At 35.3% G+C, this 27,616-nt stretch overlaps 1 protein-coding gene across 2 annotated transcripts in view; it reads left to right on the top strand.

Annotated features, from left to right (window-relative positions):
• Nucleotides 1-675: 675 nt before the first annotated feature.
• LOC138704497 (CD82 antigen-like) overlaps nt 676-27,616 on the top strand; it is a 259,118-nt gene continuing 232,177 nt past the window's right edge. Inside the window, exon 1 of one of the 2 annotated variants that reach the window (XM_069832424.1) lies at nt 676-950. The gene's annotated coding sequence lies outside the window, so the exon portion shown is untranslated. Of the gene's footprint in view, nt 951-7,890; nt 8,216-27,616 lie in introns of those variants that run through there. The other variant, XM_069832423.1, reaches the window with a different exon arrangement.

Genomic DNA, 27,616 nt, shown 5'->3' with positions numbered 1-27,616 from the left:
CGCATGTAGCACGTATGGGTTAATCTAGAAATGGTATAGAGTGTTAGTTGGAAGACCTGAAGGGAAAAGACCTTGAGGGAGGCAGACGTAGATGGGAGGATAATATTAAAATCGATTTGAGAGAGGTGGAATATGATGGTAGAGACTGAATTAATCTTGCTTGAAGATGTAATAGTAATAGTATAGGTTCAATAAAAAGTATTTAGCATACAGAAAACGATTCAGAGGAGTATGTTTCTTTATTATGGAAGCAAGTAACTTCCAAAATGTCTGGTATTCTTCATTGGCAATAAATTTGAAAAAATTTAATTTGAATTGTAATGAACTTCGTTTGCAGCATTTGCTGCACAAGTCACTAGTTTGGATATATTTTTTTGGCTAATAAAGATTGTTGTTGTTATTATTATTATTATTATTATTATTATTATTATTATTATTATTATTATTATTATTATTATTATTATTGTGTTTTGTAGCAATGCAATTCCTTCTCTAATCTTTGTGCAATAAAACACAAAGAATTAAAAAAAATGAAAGTTTCTGATAAAGTGATGTCACATGACGAATCGTCAATGAAACTTACAAGGAGGATTCAAGAATAGAGATAGAGTGGGGAGAGAAAGAGAGATGGTGGGGGAAGTGAAAGAGAAGCAGAGACAGATGTTTGTCAGTATTGCTCCCGAGTTACATCGGGGAAAGTGGTTTCTCTTACTGCCTCCGACCTTCTGTAGTAAGCCTACAGTATCTCGTTCGGCTGTATGGTGCATACACGAGTCCCTGGTGTCGAGCGTGTGTAGTACGGTTTCAATGAAGACAGTAGGCGCTACAGTGGAAAGGATTACTGTTCCCGTATAATCTGCCTCTCACACCAACCAAGTCCTGACATCGTGTGAGAAGACATTTTCATAAACGATGTATTGGCTACAGAAGCAGCAGTTCATTTTTTAATGGTATGTATTGTATTAAATAATTAAACACAGAATAAATATGGGAAATGCTTGTTATTATTCGGTTGAGAAGCTTTCATCATCCAGTCTGCTGTCAAAAAATCTGAAAGTTAGAATTTATAAAACAGTTATATTACCGTTGTTCTGTATGGTTGTGAAACTTGGACTCTCATTTTGAGAGAAGAACATAGGTTAAGGGTGTTTGAGAATAAGGTGCTTAGGAAAATATTTGGGGCTAAGAGGGATGAAGTTACAGGAGAATGGAGAAAGTTGCACAACACAGAACTGCACGCATTGTATTCTTCACCTGACATAATTAGGAACATTAAATCCAGACGTTTGAGATGGGCAGGGCATGTAGCACGTATGGGCGAATCCAGAAATCCATAGAGTATTAGTTGGGAGGCCGGAGGGAAAAAGACCTTTAGGAAGGCCGAGACGTAGATGGGAAGATAATATTAAAATGGATTTGACGGAGGTGGGATATGATGATAGAGAATGGATTAATCTATCTCAGGATATGGACCAATGGCGGGCTTATGTGAGGGCGGCAATGAACCTCCGGGTTCCTTAAAAGCCAGTATGTATGTATTGTATTAAATACAAACCAAGTGAACTAGGGGTTGTGGAACACAAGTTTTCGAATTGATAAAAATGTAGAGGGGGAAATTTTTCGCTGACATTGATTTTTGTTTGTTTTTAAGCATTTATATCATTTATTAATATAACATATTCGATTTTAAAGCTCATTGTTATATTATTATTATTATTATTATTATTATTATTATTATTATTATTATTATTATTATTAATAGGCCTATTATTGTCAGTTTTTGTTATTACTGTCGCACCTGACATTGTATTTTGAATTTCTCGTACCTTGATAACTTTTTATTTTGATTAATAAATACTAGATGATACTCGATAATTCACAAATAAAACACAAAATCGTATTATGAAATGGGAGAGCACGTTTGCGGTAGGGCGACTAACGCGAGAGGATTAAACGAAACCCGTTTGCATTAGAATTTCAGAACCCGTTTGCGACATTGAAAAACTATGCAAAGGCCTGAAGGTTAAATGTGCAAATTTTGACAAATATCAGTCAAAGCGTGTAGATTTGTATCGAGTACATACATACGAGTATATAGCCACATTCACTTTTATATATAAGAAAGATAAGCAGAGCGCCAATAATAGCTAGGACACATTCTGGCAACATGGAAATGACTCCACATGGACTTAACAGCTGCCACTAAAGAATAGCAGAATCTGATTGGCGACGACATGCTGATGGACCGGCACGACAAAGGAACGCTCGGCGGTATTTTCAAAAATCAAATCAATAATGAAAATAATGTAAGGAATGCCGAATGTAAACGCTTAGAGGATTAATTAGTTTATTGTTGTGACAACAAGCTTAAAAAACCTTCCGATCGCTCTGATGTCGCCTGGGAATCAAATGGCCACTTCAACTAAAAATAAGATATAAAAACTCTACTCTGCAATCGTTCCAAACGACGTGAGAAAACTGATTCAAAAGTTATTCCTGATTTTGTTGTTCATTCACTAGGTGAAATATCTTATCTCTCTTCATTCAGGCCCCCAACCCTAATTTTGGCATGTTTTATAGCAAAAATGCAATGTTATTATTGTCCCGTGCAATAGCGTCGTAATCAAAGCCGTCATGCCTGGGACTGCGTTATGGAATAACCGCTGGTTCGAGTCTTCAGAAGGAAGAAATTTTCTCATGAAATTTCATTCAATGTATGGAGCTGGTACCCAACCAGCATCGTGATGAATTTGGGGAGCAGTAGGTAGCGAAATCCTGTTCCGCAAGCCAGTTACAACAGCTGGGGGGATCATCGTACTAACCCTTGACTGGTTGGATGTGGACGTGAGGCCCAGTATTAATCGCTAAATCTGGTGATTTTAAACTTTTCCGGCGACTATTTCTATTGCTTAAATAGGGATTTAGCTAATTTTTCAACATCTTCTAGCGACAAAAATAATTGGCCTACTTTGCCTATTGACAATAAGGAATCTGAAGACTTTTCAACTACTGTTCGGCGATTTTCCGGACATTTCAGTTGGCTAGACTGGTAAGGCCAACAGTCGGCTGTTTAAATTAAAATGAAGTTACAAAATTCAATTTCACAAACAATAATGACAAATAAAGGAATTCGACAAGGATGCCCTCTAGCACCGATACTGTTTAACATATCACAGTCTAGTATTATCGCCGCGGCCTCATAGTTAACATGTCGGCATCATACAATAACGTGTGGTGTGCTTTTAAAACATAATTTTACCGACCGATTGTTTCTCTGTAGGTTTCACACTAAGCGTCACGTTGTCACGTCTACTTCCTCGATAAGAATAAGCACTAGTTTGTTATATTGTTAAATGGCTATTATTATTATTATTATTATTATTATTATTATTATTATTATTATTATTATTATTATTATTTCATATACGAGTACGTTGACATTCTTAACCTTTAATAATAATTTTTAATCACATACCTTAATGTTCGTCCTCAGCACAAGACATTGCAACCTCGGTTTTAGTCCACGTGGATTAGACAAGTAGGTGTCATTTAATAATGGAAGCAGCTTATTGGCTGCAATATTGAAATTGAGACGAGTGATTGGAGTGGCGACACAAGAAATTGAAAACAATAATACAATTAAATTCCAAAGACCTGCCTCGTGTTAACCATGAGAGCGCGGCGATAATATAATATACAGTCACGAAGCTCAATACGTAGGGAATATGCATCTTTAGATAATTGCTAACCACTAGGATCGCTACTATCGCCTCATCACAGACAATACGAAATAGTACCGGCACAATCTATTGTTCCTAGTACCCTCACAACTCAAGCTTCGTGACTGTGTATACTAGCCTGTGATATATTAATTACATAATAGAAAAATGGTTCCCTTTGATACGAAATTATGGAATAAAACTAAACAGACATTTAGAAGTTAATACTTTACAGTATGCAGACGAGACAAATTGTTAATATCAGACAATGAAGATAATTTACAAAGATCAATTTAAAAAATGAATGAAATTGCAGTAGATTATGGAATGAGAAGAAACACATCCAAAACAATATCAATGACCTTTCAAGAAAAAGTAATAACGAGAATCAAAATTGTGGTAAATAATAAAATAATATTTAAAGCAAGTGTCATCATTTAACTGTTTAGGAAATATTATATCAAATTCAGAAAATGAAGACATACAACAGAAACTATCTATATATATAATTTGAACTGGTAATGGAAATTACGGGAAAACGGCTGGACGGATTTTAATAAATGACCCCTTATTTTGAAGCTTGGAACTCAAAGTTTTTCGGAAAAATAGTAGTTTTCAGTGAAATGTCAATTTTTAAACATAATTTTCGTATTTTCCAAAATCCATCTGTCGTCAGTTTTGAGAACTAGCTAATAGCATTTACGGCTGACTTGATATTCCCTTCGCTTTTTTGTAAAGGAGAAGCGAAGCGAGCATCAAGTCGGCCGTGTTGCATTTCAGAATAAAACAAAACACATACTAGAGTAAACAATATTACACGAAGGCCATGATCTGCAAGAATGCTGACATATTTAGAGCTCAAATTAAATTGGTTATTAAAAACTTAACTTACTAAAAATAATTTACAGGTTCGATTCTGTGGTGTGTAATTTTCTGGGTACAGCTGTGTATTGGGTATTAAAAACTACAAAACTAGAGGTGGTTTCATAATATTATTACCATTAGAAATGAAATATTATTGTAGTTAATGCCATGATGTGACTATTTTTCATTAATTATACATATTTATTTATTATTTTATACTTTATTGGCATCTCTACCTTTATTAGTTGGTGTGTTTCATATTTATAATATTTTAGGCTTAATCCTATATTGATGATATGAAAGTGAAACGTATTGGGGTTATATAAGTAGATGTAGAGAATAACTTAAATTAGATTTTGTTTTCTATATTTTACTGAGTGGCGGCTATATAGTATATGTTACTGAAAGCTATAAAACTTACATAAGATAATAATATTATTAAAAATAAAATATTTTTATAATTATTAATCAAGTGGGGTTGGGTCTTTTTCATATATTTAATGGCGGAGTGGTGTAGATATTTATATGCGTGGTTCTCTTCAGTATTGGCTCGAGAGAGAGTATCTTTCATTGTTATGGAAGCAAATAACTTTCCGAATGTCTGGTATTCTTCATTGAAAATAAATCTGAAAAATGTTTATTTGAACGTCTAATGAACTTAGTTCGCAGCATTTGCTGCACAAGCCACTAGTATAAATATAATGCAGAAAATGGAATATTATAAGAAGACATTTCGGGAAGCAAATGTTAAAAGAAACTCATGCCAGATTACAGCAAAACAAATGCTAAAATTTGGCAGTGAAACATGGGTCATAGAGCAAAGAGAAAAATCTAGAATACTGACAGCTCAAATGAAATTTCTTAGATCAATGTTAGGATTTACAAGATTAGACCACCAGAGGAATGAAGATATTAGAGCAAAATTAAACATGTAATAATAAAAATAGTATAATACAGAGAGAATGCAAAATTCCCGTTATTCAAAGGCAGTTCTATCGTACAAAGCAATAGGACGAAGAGATCAGGGAAGACCACAAACAAGATGGTTAGAATAGTGAATGGAAACAGAAAAAAAGTGTCTAAACCGGAAAGTCAGAAGAAGAAGAAGAAGATTATTATTATTACTATTACTATTATTATTATTATTATTATTATTATTATTATTATTATTATTCGTAAGGGATCTATAAAAAATCCGACGGCACTCTCATGAAGGTTAATATTTTATTACTCTATGTATTACCATTGGTAAACAAGGCGAATATTATCAATCACTATACCGCCAGGTAGAATAAAAAGTTTTAAGTTCATTGTTAGTGATAAACCCAAGAATGTACAACCATGTTGATCCCTACATGCATTGGTTGTTAACATGGCCTGCCAGTAACGAAAGGGCCAGACAACAGCAACGATGACATACTTATGGTGGCATAGCAAAAATTTGCGCACCTTACGAGACATTTATTATCACATGAATCATCAAGCTTGTTTTTTAGACTTATAACCTGTATTCAAGTATACTGTACTGTATATGACTAGGCCCTAATGGTTAATATTGTAAACTGCATCATAAATAGCTTCTTAAAGTACAGGGAACAAAGTTACGAAGCTTTTCCTGACGCAATGCAACGCAACGCGTCAATGAATCTTCTCAAGCGTACGGTCCCTGAAGGCAGTATCGAAAATGTTAAAATAGTATTTTCTTGAAGTATATTATGTCGAAATCAGTGTCGGCATCGATAACTTTTACCAACTTGCACTCCACCCGAACTCGCTTCCGTCTCCAGGCCCAACACAGCCCCTATTATTATTATTATTATTATTATTATTATTATTATTATTATTATCATTATCATTATCATTATTATTATTATTATTATTATTATTATTATTAAGTTGTAGGCCTATAGCCATTAACTTTTGGATTAAAAGAAATATCCTCCAGTTTTATCTCCTTTTTTTTTTTTTTTTTTAATTTTAAATAACTTTTATTAAACTTCCATTAAAAGTTGCTGCCAAAAGACATAGTGTACAAAACAAGACACGTACAGGAAACATGAACAATTTGAAAATTACATAAAGCAATAAATATAAAAAGTATAGACTACAACATGAAATGCACATGAAATAAATACATTTTAAAAGCACATTAGACAGTAAAGAATAACAACTTATTTACTTATGGCTTTTAAGGAACCCGGGAGTTCATTGCTGCCCTCACATAAGCCCACCATCGGGTCCTATCATGCGCAAGATTAATCCAGTCTCTACAATCATATCCCACCTCCCTCAAATCCATATTAATATTATCTTCCCATCTACGGCCTCCCCAAAGGTCTTTTTCCCTCCGGCCTCCCAACTAACACTCTATTTGTATTTAAAAGAATAATAAGTAAGAATATAAATTAATAAAGTCGTGTTAGACAAAAATGAATTAGGACGAAATACAGTAGTAGCGTAGTACAATTTAAAAGGGCATACCAAAGAAAGAAGATTCTAATTAAATACAGAGTTTCCGAGAATGAATGGTGGGGTTTTAGGAGTTCACTGTGAAGCATGTATTATGTGTAATGGATTGAAGGTGCTTGTAATTAGTTTAGTAACTCAAACAGTTTCCAAATAACGTTAGTAAATTTATATTTGTATTTGATGTGGAAATGACGGATTTGAACTGGAATCCGTCATTACTAAACTAATTACAAGCACCTTCAATCCATTACACATAATACATTCTTCACACTAAACTCGTAAAACCCCACCATTCATTCTCGGAAACCCATATTGTATAAATGAATTTTAAGAATAGTCGATGAACCTTTAAGGGCAGGCATTTTTTGTGATAAAATGTATCAACTCTTAGCTTCTACATTGCCTAATGAACACAAGTTTAATGATTTATTATTATTATTATTATTATTATTATTATTATTATTATTACTATTATTATTATTATTGAATGTAAATATAATTGTATCGTAAGTGGTGACGAAACATTCAATCTCTTCAGTATGTCACTAAAATAAAGGTGATAATAATAATGAAAATTTGCAACACAAGCAACAATGCGACTCAATTCTGGAAACCTGTTTAGGTAAAACATAATATTTTGTGTGTGGCAGCAGGGAAATTAAGGAAATAATCAGAGGGATTGTGAATTTTATCATTGTTGAGTCTACATCTGTTAACTCGACGATTGTTTGAATAGAGCATGCGCGGTAGGATCAATTACGTTCCATTTGGGATGATGTTTTTCTCTCCCTCCTCTCTGCCCATGAGTAACGTGGTGTGGTGGGGGTTAGGACGTAGGAAGAACAAGTTCACAGAGAGCGACAGAGAACCTAGCGTTGCACGCCGCGTGCATGTTGCTGTCTGGTTGGATTGATGGTGCGAAGAAGCTGTTGTTGACGCTCTCTCGCTGAATGTCGCACGTGAAAGACTATGTTTGGTGTATAATCGAGTGCAGCTTTGTGTGTTCTAAATCTACATGTTCTTAAAAAAGCAAATGTTTATAGTTCTAGGATTGAACAATACTTAATTTCGTGTAAGTAAATGTGAAATAACGTTAGGCAGCGAACAGATATTGTTACTTGAAAACACCACAAAAGAGAAGGTACTTTCTCCAGATCTTCGAGGTAAGTTTTTTTCTATCTTGTCACATAAAAACAGTGGAAAGTGCAGTTCTATAGAAACCTTTTATTTCCGTTTCTTTAAAACAATCGACTGTCAGAGCTCGTATTTTCTATTGAAGTGAAGCCTTTGCGAGTTGTCAGACTGGTCCCGCATTGTTTGTTTCTAAGCAAGCCCTTATTTATAATACTCTCACTACGAGTTAACAATGAACGGTAATGGAGTGGGTTGTTAAAGTGACTACATTTCCGCCCGTATGAGTGTAGTGACAGACTTGTATTTGGAAATGACACTTGTTGCTTGGCCTTGTTTGCTACCCACGCATCTATAGTATACCTTACGTGATCAGCTGAAAATGACGTTAGGTAGAATATCACATTCCGAGAACACTTTCCAAGGTCTTTTCCTTCAGGACCTTCGAAAGTTAAAATGCAATAGAGCGTGTAGCGTCTGCATTCTAAACCCTCATGTAACACGTAAGGTTGTTAACGTAGGCTTACTCATGCTTTATGTTGATTGCTTTATTACAATATTATCAGTGGCGTATCGGAAAATTTGTCACTTCCGCAGGTATTGTTCCGGCTCATTTGCGTTGTACAAAGAATACACATTCCAAGTCTTCTGTTTTTGTAACAGGCAGACTGACACCAGTTTAAAAACAAAAGGAAACGTAAAAAAATGGAATATTTAATTAAAAGTTGTACATTTTGGGACCCATCTAATAGACCCTTTAATTCTCGCTTTTCAGGAGCATTGGTGATGGCACTAATTGTTGTTCTGGGTATATTTATTTTAGATTTTGCAACATAGGCTAGTGATATAAATTTAAGGTTTTGAAACGTGTACTGCAATCAGATTCGCCTAGCTTTAGTAGCAAAATGATGCTTATGTTAATAATAGTATTTGTTGTATTTCTGAAAATTATAAAATAGGCCTATATAATAAATATATATATATATATATATAGGATACACACAAACACACATACTGAAATAAATCAACATGTTACTGGGCACCCGACGAGCAGTGAAACACCTTCGCACAATTACTTCAATAATACTTGATATATAGGCGCTAATAATAATAATAATAATAATAATAATAATAATAATAATAATAAAAGGTAAAGGTATCCCCGTAACATGCCATGAAGGCACTTGGGAAGCATGGAGGTAGAGCCCTAATAATAATAATAATAATAATAATAGACGTCTAATGATAATGTAAGAGATAGTTATAAGAGAGAGGCCTCAGCCCGGTCTGATGTGGCAGCTCAAAACGGTGCAAAAAAATATTACAAATGAATTTGTCGTATTTTCTCTAAGTAAAAAAAAAAAGTATTAACAGAAGGAATTGGATAAATTATTTGGCAATAATAGAAACAAAGGTAGCTAAATTTCTGCTACGATATTAACCAAAATGCTAAAAAATAAATAAATAAAATAAAGAAATAATTACCTCTGATTGAGGGAGGTTCTGGTTGATATGTTCATGTCTTGTCAGGCAGACCGAGATTCTGGCTGATAATGTGTACAATGAGGGAGAATAGTTTTTTCACGAGCGACTCGTTTTTTCAGTCAAAAAATGTCACACTGCGCACGCTCCGAGTCGAAAGTTTTCTGTCACCCTATTATGAACTGCGTTACAGATCTTCAAACAGTTTCACCCGCTCAACAATAAAATTTATTATGTTCCTCACTGTACATCTATTATCAGGCAGTACATCTCACTTGATGATAGGCCTACATGTCAGAGGAAGAACAATTGTTTGTATACATCTGAAGTCTGACTAGTGTAATGTTATTAGCGTGGTGGGAATATTCCCACCACGGTTATTAGTCATTGATGTATGCAATGGAGGGGGAAAGTAACTGGGCTATCTCCTGGCTTAGTTGTCTCGAGTGATACATGAATTTATGAGGTTCTGACCTGTCTTGGACACTTGACTAAACAGCAACAAAGAAAAAATAAACTAGTCGAGGCAGAAACAAACGGACAAGTCGAAATAGACTTACCCTAAACATCGTAAAACAGAAGAAAAACTTGACCATGCGCTGTGCGTACAAACGAAATAAATTAAACAAAACGCAACAATGATTCTTTTGCATTAACACAATGACTTAACCATTTCACGACAGTTCTAGAGCTTTCTACCACCAACTAACACCGCACATCGTCTGGTATTATTTCATGATAGACAATATTCTTCGGTTATGTTTGTCGCCATATGGATTGATGTAGTCAACATGTTGCTGTAAGCATACTCATTTTCGTAGAGTACTAAATTAAATTAGATATAATTAACTCAAGTTAGCGCTTTACTTGCTATGTAGCGACCTATTCAGTGTTTATATACTGTATGTGAACGCCAACGTTCTCTCATATTTGCTTGTCATTGTTTCCCACCATTCATCCTGCTTGGTTTTATTATATTCTGAAGTGTCACAACGATTTCTGGGTCTTATGCTGAATCCTGAGAGATCGCGAAGGTGTTATGCTCTTCGTCTGACATTACACTGCATTAAACACTCTGTATTGACGTATATCATTAGACAAATTCCCACTGAGAACAACACTACTCCTGTGTTTGATTTCTGCCACGATAAACATTTATTATCCCTGCGGTGGCTCAGTGGTCAACCTGTCACATAGATTCGAATCCCGACATAGCGGCCAAGGTCGCAGTTGGGGTTTTTTTCGGGGTTCTCCCGTTTCCACATATTAGGCATCTACATGGTTCCTTCTATATTTCTCCATTCAGTTTCTGACCGTCATCATTTCATAGCATTCCCCGAACTCCAGCTGGCGACACACGGAGGCAGTGTAGCCAACCTGTTTAGACTAAAATCCGTAAAATACTTCTTATTTTTTCCTAGATTTCAATAAAAAGAACCTTAATTTCAAAATATAATTTCAGCGTAAGGCAGTAGTGTCAGAGTTGTAAGCTCCGAAACCGGTTGTGGTGCTAGAGACGTCCAGTCGGGGCGTGAACTTGCTTATGTCTGTGGAAGCACCGGAGCACGCAACGAGTTATAGTGGAGCGCTCCGCTCCGTTTAGGCTGTGTCTGACAACGCTGGCTTAAGGGGAGGCAGAGGTGAAATTTTGAACAAAACTGAAGAAAATTTGTTTTTTTTTATTATCTTTATATACTATATTTTGATATTCCGATGTTAGTTTTTGATTTTGTGCCCTTTAAAGTATGAAATTAAAACCAAGATAACTGTATTACTATATTATTCCCATAATAAACTAATACTTATCATTATTTATATACCTTCTCTGAACATATAAATAAAAATAAATATTGAAAATTTCTAACAATATGGTGCATGGAGCATTTTATATCAAACGATATAAAGTTTTATAAAATTATTAATATTTACAGAACTATTGTACTTGGAAAGTTGAAACTTGGTATGTCCATTACTAATAACATACTTAGTATCCGTGATCAATTTCAAACAAATCGGATAAATTTTGTGGATTTTGAAATATTCACCTCTGCCTCCCCTTAAGATGGAATATTAACTTTTATTACGTAACAGAACTTAGAATAATAAATAGAACACAATTAAGCAGTAAATATAAACATTTAATATCAGTAGCGGCCGGTGATCGAAATCCTCGGTGAGGCCAGATGCAACTAGTTTAAATGCCTCCGATAGAAAATGTTTATTTATGATATTAATTATTATTGTTATTATATTATTAATATCATTATTACTGTATTATTATTATTGTTATTATTATTATTAGTCTATTATTATTACTAGTAATGAAAAATAATAATTTCACTCTTCAAATAAGCTGTTATGCTGTGAGTTTCAGTGATTGTTTCAGTGTGATGAAGCAACCCATATTATGTGTTGAAATTTCCCTTTCTTTCTTTTCTTTTTCTTTTTTTCCTTTGACAGCAACAAACAAGGCCAACAGAGAAGTTTATTTTGCACCACATTGCCACTTAACCATTTATGTTGCCCATACCAGGATGCAATAGAAACTCGCGTTTTAAGATTATCTGTCAGAAAAATTGTCGGCGATGTCGTAGGTATCTCGGTCGGCTCTCTCTTTATTCAAAACTTCCTTTCTTTCAATATTATTTCTTCTCGAAAAAGGACATTCTAACAATGAATTAACCACACCAGCATTATTTCTCGCATTTGTTGTACAATAGTACAACACTCTCGCTTAAGTCATAAACTAAGACATGAGAGAATAGTGTGGGTCTCTGCCTGCCAAAGAGCTGGAAATTTGTTATTTATGGCCTATTTAGGAAGACAAGTCACCCTATTCCCACCCCACTCTACCCTTGAGGCCGGCCCATGGTTGGGAGGATGAATTGTGCCTCAGTTACAACGTTTTAAGCGCAACCTCAAAAGCCCGGGAAGACACACGAAAATTCACAAGCAGACCCGGCACGAGCGATCCTGGCCTCATGAACAAATTTTACTGCAAAACAGATCTATATACATCACAAGCTAGACCCGGCACGAGCGATCCTGACCTCAGGAACAAATTTTACTCCAAAACAGGTCTACCTACATCACAAAGTTTTCAAATACTTCTACAGCGATATATGCTTCATTCAAATAACTAATACATTACATAAAAACAAAATTTGATTTCAGTTAAGCCAATTGACTGAGGCCCGGCCTCACTTGCCTCAGTCAATCAGCCGCCACTGTTTAATATACTATTTTCGCGCTCATTAGTTCTCACAAAGTACTGCCAACACAAGGGGAACTTGCAAGTTTTTATTTCGTGAGTGTTCCTAATCTCCTTACCCTCACTTTAATTTTTTTAAATAGTGAAACAATCTTCTCATACAAAGAAAACTTTTCTCTTTTTTAAAGACAAGATTAATTTGTCAGCAGATCCCCACCAGGCCTACTCATGCACACAAATCTAGCCTTTTCTTACTTAATTTTAAATATATCCGTTGCTTAAGTCACAAATCACAAAATCACTTCACCGTAATCTCAATCCGTTTCGTCTGAATGTCTTAGTTATTAATGAACTCAACTCAACCAATACAATTTCTCCACAAGGAAGTTCAGTAGAGAAAAATGAAAGTCCCGACTTACAAATGCATTCATACAACTGCCTCATGCAATCATTTTCCTGCGAGAAAAAGCTGCGAGTAAAGAAATTGGGGAAGAACAGTCACATAATCGCCGATGACACTTTTTCTTGTCTAATAGCAATGAGGAACATGATATAAAAAATCACATTTTTATTCTTGTTGGGAAGTATAATCCAAAGAAAATATTTAACTCAAATTTTAAATGTATAAAAACTAAGATTAACTTATGAGATGAAATAAAAGATTTTGTTTTAAAGAGAAAGTCAAGAAATCCCTAGAAACGATGAATTTACGATTAATTATCCCTATATCTCCAGATGACACTCAAATTCCCTAGAATTAGGGATAAATCCCTAGGTTGGCTACACTGCACGGAGGTGACTGGCATAGGGACGAGTAAGGTTGCCTGTCCGAAACCTGGGTACGCAGCGATAATAATAATAATAATAATAATAATAATAATAATTATTATTTATTATTATTATATTGAATTACACGTAATTAAAGTTACCGGTAACGTGGTTTTGGTGCAATATGCCAAAATTCTCGACGCGAGTAATCGAAAACGGAAAAAAAAACACACACATTGTTGACTGCCCAAGTGCAGCTGAAAAAATGTTATTCGTTATTATTCCTCCAGAAATATGGGGATATAATTTCCATTATCACATAAAATTATCGTACATTTCAAGGGTAACGTACACGATGGTTCGTACCATGTGACAACACTGATTTACACAAGTGCGCGCGCCTAACGTTATATAATTCTATTCTGAAACTGATGTAGGACGTAATACAAGGAGTTTTAACGTTAACTGAACTAAGCCGTGACGTCAGCCCTCAGTGAAGGTATTTAGCTCGTTTCATAGCTGGTACTTTACTTCAAGCAAAAGTCCGCCATAAGGTAGAAAGTTATGCGTAACATTTTCACAAATTGTGCAAAGAAAGTAGGCCTGGGTGGTAAAGATTGATGCTGCTGATGTGACGACGATTCTGATGATAATGATTATGATGATGATAATAATAATAATAATAATAATAATAATAATATATTTTATTTATTATAATATTAAATGTGCTATTCGACAGCCATTGGCCAACAAAAGCTAGCACACTTGATGCAATAATATGAAATGAAAACAATATTTACACAGTGATAATAATAATAATAATAATAATAATAATAATAATATATTTTATTTATTATAATATTAAATGTGCTATTCGACAGCCATTGGCCAACAAAAGCTAGCACACTTGATGCAATAATATGAAATGAAAACAATATTTACAATGATAATAATAATAATAATAATAATAATAATATATTTTATTTATTATAATATTAAATGTGCTATTCGACAGCCATTGGCCAATAAAAGCCTGCACACTTGATGGAATAATATGAAATGAAAACAATATTTACACAGTGATAATAATAATAATAATAATAATAATAATAATAATAATAATAATATATTTTATTTATTATAATATTAAATGTGCTATTCGACAACCATTGGCCAATAAAAGCTAGCACACTTGATGCAATAATATGAAATGAAAACAATATTTACAATGATGATAATAATAATAATAATAATAATAGTAATAATAATAATAATATTTTATTTATTATAATATTAAATGTGCTATTCGACAGCCATTGGCCAATAAAAGCTAGCACACTTGATGCAATAATATGAAATGAAAACAATATTTACAATGATAATAATAATAATAATAATAATAATAATAATAATAATAACGAAATTAAAAAATAATATTGTAATGCTAATTAATGGATACAAATTAAAATAAAACAATCCTAAACAAAGGATTCTTCTCTAATCGGTGACATTATGCTATAAGAATACTAGAAATGTTACAATGAAAATCCATTGTTTTTCAACCATTTTGCGACTAAGTTAATGTCACCTTGAAGGGATTGACAGTCAGCATTACTTCTGATTTTACGGAAGATTTTTAAATCGTTTGCAAATAATGGACAGTCAGAACTTACTTTTTTACATATATCGTTTATGAATATTATAAATAGGAGGTGTCTTGTAGAGCCCTTCGGGACTCCATTATAAGGATCAGAGTGTATATTAAACAGTCTTACACATGATTGCCTATTACCTAGGCTACTTAAATTTTTCGAACCAGTTTACGTAACTTACACAAAGACCAGTGTTTCCTAATTTATGAAATATAATAATAGTGCGGCACTACATCAAAAGCTTTACTGAAATCGAAATATATTGAATCAGTTTGTCTTGCGTTATTGCGAGTATTTGAAAGTGAAGATATGAATATATCTGAAGTGTGTTGGCACCCCTGCAGATCGTCTATTAAAATTCCCTCTCTCCTTTGGGGCATGAATAACCAACCAACGGAAGAAGCTATTTCGATGAAATTTGATATACCCTACTCTAGTCTAGATGGTGATGTGCATTATCTGTTGCGCAGCTGGGGAGAAGTATATTCTGCAAATGTGGCTTTCCAGTGTGCGTAACATTTTTGCAGTAATTTAAGGTTTCAAATACCCAGTTAAGTTTTATGTCGCTGTTGTTTTTTTAATTTCTACCTGGCTGTGTGTTCATATTAGTGTTGCGAGGTATTCCGTATTGTAAGGGATGTCCCATATTTGATGGCGAAGAAACTTGTCCCGTATAGATCACTAAAAATCCCGTATTTATGGAATTGTATCACAGGGCATAGACGGTTAACGTTTTTGTCTTTCTTTCATCCTTTTCTCGTACTTTTGTACGAATATCGTGTTTTAGAAACATCTACATAATAGTTGCTTTTTTTATTAACAATATATTTAGAAATGTGACAACGATGCAAATAAATTTAGGCCTAAATCTCAACTTTCCTCTGCTTCAGTTAAAAGTACATATTTACAGCAACAGTTGTGAGCTTTTGGAAATCAAAATGAGTGATTCTTAACGCGTGAAACAAAGAGGACGCGAAGTTTTATTTAATAGCTTTAAAGCTTATATGAACACAACCTTTGCAATTTATATATTCGTCCACACCTGTGGAGTAACGGTTAGCACGTCTAGCCGCGAAACCAGGTGGCCCGGGTTCGATTCCCGGTCGGGGCAAGTTACCTGGTTGAGGTTTTCTCCGGGGTTTTCCCTCAACCCAATATGAGCAAATGCTGGGTAACTTTCGGACTCATTTCACCGGCATTATCACCTTCACCTCATTCAGACGCTAAATAACCTAAGCTGTTGATAAAGCGTCGTAAAATAACCTACTAAAATAAAAATTTATATATTCCCATTTCTGAATTTCAGATATCAGCCTTCTAAATTTTAATAATAAAATATTGATGGTTATTAATGTAACAACTTTAGGCCTAATTGGTGTAATAATTAAGCAATTTTTTTTTCGTGACAATGTACTTCATTATGCTAGCATATCCTCCGAGATGGCGCACACAGATTTCTCTCTTTCTCTCTTAGAAGTTTCTCGTATTTTCCTAGAGTTAAATTCTGTAACTGTCCCTTATTTGCGTTCTGAAAACCTGGTAACCCTAGTTCGTATCCAGTTAATTTTGTAATAAATTATTCGAAAAATGAACTTATTTGTCTCTTGGATTGCGATGCAAAAAAAAAAAATAATGTTACGTGTGGTCGTAAATGGCTCAACATAAAAGATTTCAGAGCGAGAAAGATGTGACGTAATTGCACCATTAACATATTAGTGCAATAAACTGTCGTTGCAAGAGCTCGACATACCGACGCGGCGTCCGTAATATAAGCAGTACAAGAAAATCGTTCATGTCATCATCATCATCATCATCATCATCATCATCATCGCCTCTCTGGCATTAGAGCCTATATTATTACGTAAACACATAGGCCTGTTATATTGTATTCCTGTTCATATTTTAACCTAGAAAGCAGAAAAATGTATATGTGCATGTGTGTATCTAATGCCTACTCACTTCACTTGCGCGATTCAGGTTCCGCATATTGCGGACATGGCAGGACTATGACCCATTTTCAAGGTGCATATCACTTCGGCGGGCCACGCTATGCATGGTGTGTATCTGTGAGGAGTTATGTCGTGTACAAGAGTGAGTTTATGTATAAGTATAGTGTAGGGAATGGGTGAGGATAATGGTAAGGATGAGGAAGGGAGAAGGGGAAACCCGGTGCCGGCACGTAGCTTACTCCTTTCGAATAGCACCAAGGGGGCTGCCAGACTTAACGTCTCCATCCGACGGACGAATCACTATCAAGAGTGACAAAGGCCTTCTCTTCATATGCACTGAGGAGATATTTGGGATTTTAGACCAGGCATATTTGTGCACAATCTACTATCTAGTGATCAGAAGTTGTGCACCGCCACCTCTTCTAGTCCCAAGGTAGAAATTTTACATGAAAATTTCTCACCCCGCCGGGAATCGACCCTCGGCCGGCTAGTCTGGACACGCTACCACAGAGTTAACTCGGCGGAATGAAAAGTGAAATATATGTTTAGAATACTGCATCTGATAAAATATGTTTGAACTTTTTAAATTAGGCCTGCATATTTGGCTATACTTCGGTGCTGTTCACCGCAACAGTGTCGTTTTTACTCTAAAGTAACCAGCATCATAGCCTTCGGAAAAGTAGGCCTACATGCCGCTAATTTTATCGAGGAAGTATAAACTATTTTAACCTTTTCAGCTGTATTTATTTATACTTACATTAGTCACTTTAACTCCTAGGTCATATCGCGACCATATATAGTTTACTGTTGTGAATGTTTGTTGTATTTCGTGGTAATTGAGGTCCAATCCGGTATTCGCCTTTATTTGACTAAAAATTAGTTAATTCAGTCGAGAAAAGTCATGGAAAAAATCTCGACTAGATTGGTTCATTTTCATGATTTTGGGCCACGGTAAAATATTAATTTTTACTCTATTTGTACTGTATTTTTTGGTCCAGGAGAATATTAGTCTCTTAGGAAAATAATCTTCTTTTATTCACAGATTTATAGTACCCATTTTTGGTCCAGGGAATCGTCTTTAACGCATAAGATTTAAGGATCGCCTCGGATTGTAGCTAAACTTTAACCTTAACCTATGCACGGTGAAGTAAACGACGTTTTACGACAATATATTTTGATCCTACATAAAATATAATACTGTATTTTGGCTATGACATCCATTTTTAAATCCGTAACAGGTGCTAGGAATACGTATACACAGCTGCTATGAAATGTTTGTACTGTTGTAATTGACATGTTTTGCGTCGTGTAACTCAAGTAGCCTTGTCCACAATCGCAGGTGTCGACACAAATCATTATTATGACACATTTTGTTTATTTTTTATTTAAACATGTTTGAGTCTAATGGATTATGCATCACAAAAGTATAGTATTACAAATGCGAACTTTAAATGAGAAAAATACAATCACACTTTTGTCCCGCCTATGTCGATTTTGAGAGCAGTAAATTTTCTTCTAATTGATTTGTACAATTCCATTGCATACTGTAAATTCTGAGCTAGGATTTAGTTGCATGAATCGTGTAAAAAACTGTAATTAGAAACCGTGTTTTTGTAAAAAGAATTAGCACTCTGCTAACAATAGATCTTGAAGGGCCTACTCGTAAAGAATTTCAATGTTTAGAGTATTTTAATGTGATGTAAATTCAGCAGTAATTGATTCTAAACATACTTACGTATAATGATTTATTTACATAAGTATATCTAGAGTGTGTAAAGATGGATTGAAAGTAATAACATTCCAAGAAACAAATTACATAACTTTTTGTTCCTGGAAACTTTATTAATTTTATCTTTCTGTACAATTATTTAGAATATTGAACAAGCTTTTCGCAGTTTTCACAGATATAATTTTTCATTCGTGCATTTTTGCGACAATTATTTACTTTCTAGCTTAAACCCAGTACTGCTGTATCTTCTACAACCAACATTTATTTGAAAATGGTTATGGCATTAGGCCTATAGGCTAGCACTGTATAATTCGTTCCTAACTCGCACTAGTGAATATGTTTGTGACATACAAATACCAAACTTAATAAAAACGGCGTCAGTGGAAGTAGCTGAAGTTTTTGCAGACAGAGGAACAGGATGGTCTGATTAAAGTGCTTTCGTAACGTTTTTTTTCACAATGCGCGACTGAACCAGTCTTTATGTTAGGGAAAGAGAACTTCTTCGTGTTAACACTGGTATTTTGCTCTGTTGTAAATTCTTAGAAGACCAGTATCACGTGAAAGATATTCTATGACGACAATTTTTTGTCTTCTAGATTTCTGAAATAGAAGACACTACGCAAGAGGATAATAGGAACTTGTAAAAGCGATGATTCCAGCAATCCATGACTCGTACGTGCGTGAGATACACTGCAGTAGCAATCCAGGAAATACAGTCTGCTTACAGAACGTTTAATTAACTCCTGCACGCACCGCCTTCCCATGTAACGGGGTATCCTTTATTGATATTGGGATCGTAAGGCATTCTTTCCAAGGACTTTGTACATTTCGTCCGTAAAATAGGCCCTAACGATTTAATAGGTTCCTAAGAAGCAAGGAAGATTTGCACGGAACAGTTAAGAGTCTAAACGACATTTCATACAGGTTAAGAGGATGCGAAAGCATTTCTTTCCCCTTCTACTTGCCCTGAGTTCGTCAGTAACAGGGCGGTAGCTGTTACCTCTTATACCTGCACACCCCAAGTTGTACACACAAGAAAATAAAATCTTAAATAAAGTACATAAGTGAATATAAAATACAATGACACAGATGTTTGACAATTACATAGTTGAGTATATTTTCGTGTCGTTCTTACAATATTTTCAACTAATATTTATAGTAAGGAATGTTAGTTTGTATTATAAAGTCAGGGGGGAGTGACACAGTGCAGGTTGTTCCATTGTGTGTGCTGTAGAGTAGCAACTAGTGTTGGAGAAAACATTTATCTTCTGCTGTCAGTAGCTTTTTAATGTGGCAGTTGATATAAACAGCAATAAAATGAAATATAAACGCTTAGTATAGACTTTCGAAATATAGATTACCAGTAAACATTTTCAATAATAGAATTTTTCACAACGTTGAAAGACAATTATTAGTCGAACGTTAGTAAGATAGATAGTAGCGTCTTCTCCTTCACTGATGGTTGAGAGTGTGAGTAGAGGGGAAAGCCTATCAACCAAACTGAAATGAGGGTTAGTTTACACTGTTGACTGCTAATTAAAAACATTACAATTTACTATGTGGAGACATGTATAGTATACAGGGTGTTTTAAAATTCAATACACAAACTGGGAATAGTACTTGGGGAGGCTAAGGCAAACAGTTTTTGTCGGGAAACATGGGTTCGACGACTCCTATTTATCCCTCTATTCGACGAACAAGTTGTTTGAGTAGTACCTGTAATTGAGCACTCGGTACTTGCGTTGGACACTGAGGTAGCCATCAGTCAATTCATATGCTTGTGTCTGTATCAACGGCTGGTTCCATCTTCCTACCACAGTGCCTTAACAGTGGCATTACCTTCATTTTCTCCAGACACGCTCTCCCTTGTTTGAGGATATGTCTTTGACAACGCTTGTTGTTTTTCAGCACATTGGCACACTAATGTTTGTCATTTTCTAACTGCTATCTTTCCCAGCCGATGGATTGGTCGTGCTGGACTGGTTTCTTGGCCACCAACATAACCATATCTTATCTGCCTGGATTTATTTTATGGAACCACATGTTCAATCTGATTTTCGCCGCGGTATTCAACGATGAACGGGATCTGTCACAAAATCATGTCAGCAGCACAAACAGACCATGCTATTTCAGGAATATTGCACTGCTGTGAGCTTGTGTTTGTATCAGCGGTTGGTCCCCTCTTCCTACCACCTCACCTCGACGGTGACATTTACCTCTGTTTCCTCCAGGACACATTCTTTCCCTTGTTTGAGGTTGCGCATTTGACAACGCATGTAGCACCAGCACGATGATTGTCCAGCGTATTGGTACACTAATGTTTGTCATTTTCTGAATGACACTTTTACCAGCAGATGGATTGGTCGCGTTGGACCGATTGTTTGGACACTAAGATCACTAGATCTAATCTGCTCAGCCACAGGTGTCTTCTTTATATCACTTGTGAGGCCTGAACCTCACAAGTGATACAAAGAAGGCACCACTTATGAGGCAACGTTTGTTTACCGATGAATGGAGGACACTTTGAACAGTTGTACTTTAAGAAATAATGAAGTAGCGGGATAACGAATAGCTAATCTTATGTTGTATGAAAAAAAGTTCCCTTTGTCCTCCCAAACCACCTCTGCCAGTTTGTGTATTGGATTCTGGAAATACTTTTATAATCCTTAACGCGTAGTAGAACATGATTCATCTTGTGATTAATCTAGGTTACTATTGGTATGAGAGCAGCAGTCCCTTTTATGTTATTAGTGTAAGACCAAGTGAACTTTAGTAGGTCTATGTGTTGTGAAAACAGAGACTGAAATACAGTAAATAGTAAACGAAGTGTTAGGGATATGGGAATTAGTTTTAGATAGATTTTAGAACGATAAATAATGTCAGAGGATTAAAGTGCGCAACAGATGAAGTGATAAGAGAAAAGAAGGGACACGGAAGGACACATTGTTAAATAATGAAAGATAAGTGCATGAGTCGTCCACTAAATTTATAAATGATGTAATAATACTGTATAAGAAGGAGAATGCTGCTCCGAATACAGTAATGTGAAGGCCAGCAGAACTAAACGATTAAGTGGCAATAAATAATACATCATATTATAATTGACAACTTATTTTATACAATACCCACCCAACTGACAATTTATTTCACGAAATACTCAACGAAATAGTGGCAAGTTTAACACCGAAATCACCTATTTTATTTCACCAAAAAATACAGTCCCCACCAATTAGGTCTATATACATCTACAGACAATGGAAAACAGAAGATTGGCGAACAAAATTCTGAATTACCAGCCAGTAGACAGAAGAGATCTAATCATCAAGGGAGGAACAGGTAGTTAATCTTTGATAGATGATGAAATTCCTGCGTACTTCTGTATTGACTCACAACAGTATCAGCGAGATGCTACATTAACAGCAGGAGGGGATTGGTGGAGTGACATGGGGAACGGATGTATTGATCATTCATTTTCTAAGTTCCTATACGATGGAACTTTTTGTACTTCTGAGTTGCCTGTGTCAGCGATATGGTATGGTAACAGCAGGAGGGGATTGGTGGAGTGACATGGGGGACCGAAGTATTGATCTTTTATTTCCCAAGTTCCTGTGGCAAATTGTAGAAACAAACTATGATGTTATCTGCTAAGTTGAGGCTGTTATCTATCGACGACTTTGAACTGCGCCATAAGAAGGAAGAATCTGATCGGTGTAATTCATAACGACAGGTATAATAGGCCTATACTATATAGCTACTGTATATTTTTGGAAGTAAATCCCGAAAAGACAAAGTATATGATTATGTCTCGTGACCAGAATATTGTACGAAATGGAAATATAAAAATTGGAAATTTATCTTTTGAAGAGGTGGAGAAGTTCAAATATCTGGGAGCAACAGTAACAAATATAAATGATACTCTGGAGGAAATTAAACACAGAATAAATATGGGAAATGCCTGTTATTATTCGGTTGAGAAGCTTTTATCATCCAGTCTGCTGTCGAATAATCTGAAAGTTAGAATTTATAAAACAGTTATATTACCGGTTGTTCTGTATGCTTGTGAAACTTGGACTCTCACTTTGAGAGAGGAACAGAGACTACGGGTGTTTGAGAATAAGATTCTTAGGAAAATATTTGGGGGCTAAGAGGGATGAAGTTACAGGAGAATGGAGAAAGTTACACAACACAGAACTGCACGCATTGTATTCTTCACCTGACAATTAGGAACATTAAATCCAGACGTTTGAGATGGGCAGGGCAAGTAGCGCGTATGGGCAAATCCAGAAATGCATATAGAGTGTTAGTTGGGAGGCCGGAGGGAAAAAGACCTTTAGGGAGGCCGAGACGTAGATGGGAAGATAATATTAAAATGGATTTGAGGGAGGTGGGATATGATGAAAGAGAATGGATTAATTTTGCTCAGGATAGGGACCAATGGCGGGCTTATGTGAGGGCGGCAATGAACCTCCGGGTTCCTTAAAAGCCAGTAAGTAAGTAAGTATATTATATCTGTATTATGTGTAAATACAATTTAATTTTATTCAAGTTATTCATCTCTAAAATAAAACCAATATCAAACTGAATACGGTTTAGTATTTGAGATCTATTTATGTAAGAAAACGAAACTTAACCTAGCCTAACTTAGCCTAACCTAACCTAACTTAAACTAACCTACAATAGTAGTTGACTGGTTAGCTGACTTTTCGAAGACCGGACGTGGAATGGAACCAAGCACTTTGGCTCACATTGGCCTATTGTATGCTCCATATGCGACGATTGTTCCAGTCCAAGAGTGACTCGGATGGTATTCGTGAATCCGATGCTGACAGGGGGGACATCCTGCCTGAGCACTGACGAGTCCGGTATCGACCCCCGACGAGTCCTATATGATAAACGCCACGGTCCGGAAACCTGTTCACTGGCTAACGCTCTATATGTTGTTTGGTGTTGCCGTGACGAACCTATGTTCCTTTCCTTTCATTATATTTAATTTCCTTTCGATAACATTGGAATTGATTGAAATATATTACAGTATATCTAATTACAAGTATAGATTTACATAAATTGCTTGATGATGCTGCAGAATAAATTTAGTAACACTCTATACAATATTATACAACTAGCCGTACCCGTGCGCTCCGCTGCACCTTTTAGAAATAAATATAAAGTAATAACATAATTAAAATAGAACGTTTGGTCCAGGGAACATTCGTGTTTGATAGAAGGATAAATCGTTTAATATGTTACTTAATTTAAATTGTATTTAAATAATTAAAATGCGGTCATTTTGGTCCAGAGAGCACTCAGAAGTTACTGTAATAACATTATAGCATTTTGTCAATCTAGAGAAACTACACTTTCCAATGGTGAAATAATAATTATACAAATCGGTTAATTTAGCTTTCGATATTACTTCATACAAACACAGAATCATTCTCTGTAGGCTATGTTTCATAGCTTTCGATTGTTGTTGTCCAAGGCCCCTTATAGACGAAGTCGTTTGTTTTTTATTTCATTACACCGCCTTAGATGGCGTTATTTTAATTTTAAAACTCATTTATCTCATTCATATCAGTCCTATCAAATTTTTTCAAAGAATAAAACTTATCGGAAATAATTTTTAAAGAAACTTTTGTTATGTAACATATTTCACAAAAATCAATAATAAGTGAGATATTTCGATTTAATTCAGGCGCCCTTATAACACCCCTTTTAAATAAGGTATTTTGAATGTCATACAGCCTAAAATCTAAGTTACAGCGAACTTAATTTATACTCCAATTTTCATATAAATCGGTTCAGCCATTATCGCGTGAAAAGGTAACAAACATCCAGACAGACAGACATACAAACAAAAATTTCAAAAAAGCGATTTTCGGTTTCAGGGTGGTTAATTATATATGTTAGGACCAATTATTTTTGGAAAATCGAAAATTACCAGAAAAATTTCGGCTACAGATTTATTATTAGTATAGATGTATGCAGCACTAATGATCAATCATGAAACGTTATGCCACTTACATTTGTTTATACAGAGTGGAAGTGAAATCATCCTGCAGACTGAAAGAAACTTTAGGGTACACTTAAATTAATAGAAAACCTATATTACATTTCGTGATTAAATGCACGGTTAATTAGAAAATTAAGTTGAAAGTTTCAGCAGTCCGGCAACATCGTCGCTAACACACTGCTTTTTTTCTTGTAATGCAGATGTAAGAGGTCAACGAACTCAGGTCCGTCTGTCGTAGTGAACTATTCTCATATCTCCCTTTCTGACAACAATGTTGCAAGCTGGTCACATCAGTCAGTGGCTTCAAATTAGTGGTTTTTAAGTTAAATTTACACGAAAACAGTTCACGCTATTGAAATACGCCAGAGGGATAAATGACTCTTTATTAGATTTTCTATCGATATGGACAAAAATCACGATCCTACTCGCAATAGTCACCAAATAAAAGGGTGTTAAACATTTGAAAAAAAATCTTGATAAAACTATGGACTTTCGACCAATATACCGTGGTATCACACTTTTTTGTTACATATAACATGAGCTAGCTATTCGCTCTGAAAATCTGCAGGATTATTTCAAAGTTGAACAAATATCAGCTGTAACCATTAGCACCTATGAAACTATGTTGTGTACATATGCGCGTCAAGGCGTTTGGTGCTCTCTCCTCAGAACTAGAGTCGTGCACAACCGGTTACGAAAAATAGAAATTACATATTGCTATTGAACGCCTGGCGGAGTGTCTCTGGTTCGGTTTAACGAATATTTGAGTTGTTTCTCACTCTTTGTGTATGGACGGCAAAGGCAGACCACATTGAGGCCCAACTTAATAAGGGTTTCGCATTGTGTTTCAACTTTCAATAGAGGTTGACCAGGTCACTGTCCTCGTATCTCCATCCCTTTCTGAAGTGTTTGTGCAAAGATTTTTCCTACGCTATCTGGTTTACAGTTAGAAAATAACAGTACTATTGTGCTTTTAAGTAAGCAATTTCCGAGAGAGAAATATTGTCGGAATTTTTAGTACGCGTTTGTATTAACAAAATAATAATTAACATCAACTACAACCAATTAATTTTAATCGACTCGATTATTCGATTAAGTATTTTTGATAGATTAATCTTACAACAGAAATTGATCGATTAATCTTACAACAGAAGCGGATGAAAAACTTCCACAGAACTGTACAAAGAAAGGACTAAGTCAAGGAATCTTCGTCTATTACTCCTCAGTCCTGTACCGCTATCCATAGCAATAATGACGAAAAATGGCTTCCTTGCCCCAAAACGGTATTAATATAGTAAATGCGTAATATTATTCTAAGGGGAAAGAAACTGCTTTTTTGAACCGAATGCCACAATTTGTCTAGGATCAAATCCGAGTCTTCTGGCTGAAAAACCGTCATAAGAGTGGTGCTATCTTATTGCTGCTGAGAGGAAATAGTGATTGCCTCCAACATCTTTTCTCAGTGAATGAAGAATGTTGCAGACATTATAGACTGCTGTGAGCTGCACGAGGCAGATTCTTCGGCCTCATCAGGAATCCACACCACGAGCGCTACTTCTTTATTTGGTCCACATTCTCTCCTCCGAGCGCAACAAGTCTCAAAAGTCCGCACCTGCTGGTCACATGCTCGCCCCCCCCCTTCTCCGTCTGTCCGGGAATTGCAGCGTCTTGGGGTTAGGTTGCATGCACAGCCTGGCCTGTGGAATATTAGCTCTGCCGGAGCATAAATAAGAGACGTGCGTGGATCCTGAAAGAGTATCTGCTACCTTCTAAATTTCATAAAATCCATACATTTTTATTCTCTTCAAATTGTATAATGTAGCGCAATTTATTTCAGTTTTCTTCTGTTTCGTCTTAGTTATCGTATTTCCTTCCGTTCCCCTCCTCGCGTTATACAGGGACATCATTTTATTTTTACTAACATTTCTAATATTAACCTGGCTATACCTTTGGATTAACGGTTGAGAACCGCAAACGTTTCTTATCCCCTTCCACGACTGGAGTTTGATGATACTGGCGTAAAATACAAACAAATCACTTTACTAGGTATAGGAGGGAAGAAAAGTAATTCATCCATTTACGTAAACTAGGAAATATCGCGATTTTGAGTTTGATAATTTTCATTAAACTTTTGTTTATTCAAAATACAGTACTGTATTAACAGTAAGTGTTTTTACTCACGTACTGAGCTATTCATTCGGACGTATTCATTATGCAGTGTATATTATACTGTCGTATACATTTTTGAAAATGGTGGTCGTTCATTTCGATACAGGCTTCCGTTCTTTTGTGCATATTATCGCACTATAGACTATTGTACCTAATTCCAATTACCAGTTTAGTCCTTCATACTAGTAGGCCTAAGTAATGTTGAAATAATTCTATACTCTATAATAGAGTACCTTACGTACTGTAAATTCAATCTTCACTTCTGCCCGATCCGAAAAGATAAACTTACTCAGACATGCTATCTACTGTCCGTCCAAGTGGTTTTGTCGCAGGATCGTAGAAAGGGTGAAATGACGTGACAGTTAATTACTTAACAAGGCCTTTTTATTTAAGTTATTTTAAACAGTTGTATAATATTACGTTGACGTCCAATTCGTAACAGAAATTAATGTTTTCGGAAAAG

Source organism: Periplaneta americana, chromosome 8 (genome assembly GCF_040183065.1).
Source record: "Periplaneta americana isolate PAMFEO1 chromosome 8, P.americana_PAMFEO1_priV1, whole genome shotgun sequence".
In the NCBI taxonomy this organism is placed as follows: domain Eukaryota; kingdom Metazoa; phylum Arthropoda; class Insecta; order Blattodea; family Blattidae; genus Periplaneta; species Periplaneta americana.
The sequence above is the reverse complement of the archived record's forward strand: the minus strand, read 5'-3'. Positions and strand labels throughout refer to the sequence as shown.